Here is a 287-nt window from a genome sequence, read left to right on the forward strand (position 1 = left end):
CCCCACATCAGCCCTGAACCCCGTTTTCCTCTGAGCATCATCCTATCCCATATCCATCCCTGAATCCCACCACCACGCAGCGGTACCCAAACCACCCCCAGCATCCACATGCCTCAACCCCAAATTTTCCTCGGATGCTCGTTGGGACTCTCCACCGCACCGACAGCGATACCCCGGATGGGGTGGGGGGGAAGAGAAATTTTTGGCAATGCTTTCGGAAAGGGATTTTATTGCTTTTTTTTTTTTTTTTTTTTACCTTAAAATAAGTAGGCACTTGGGCATTTGGG

At 50.2% G+C, this 287-nt stretch overlaps 1 protein-coding gene across 1 annotated transcript in view; it reads right to left on the reverse strand.

The window, feature by feature from the left end:
* SLC4A5 (solute carrier family 4 (sodium bicarbonate cotransporter), member 5) overlaps positions 1-287 on the reverse strand; it is a 23844-nt gene that overhangs the window by 4898 nt on the left and 18659 nt on the right. The gene's annotated exons all lie outside the window — the stretch shown is intronic.

Source organism: Fulmarus glacialis, unplaced genomic scaffold (genome assembly GCF_000690835.1).
Source record: "Fulmarus glacialis isolate BGI_N327 unplaced genomic scaffold, ASM69083v1 scaffold21183, whole genome shotgun sequence".
NCBI lineage: Eukaryota > Metazoa > Chordata > Aves > Procellariiformes > Procellariidae > Fulmarus > Fulmarus glacialis.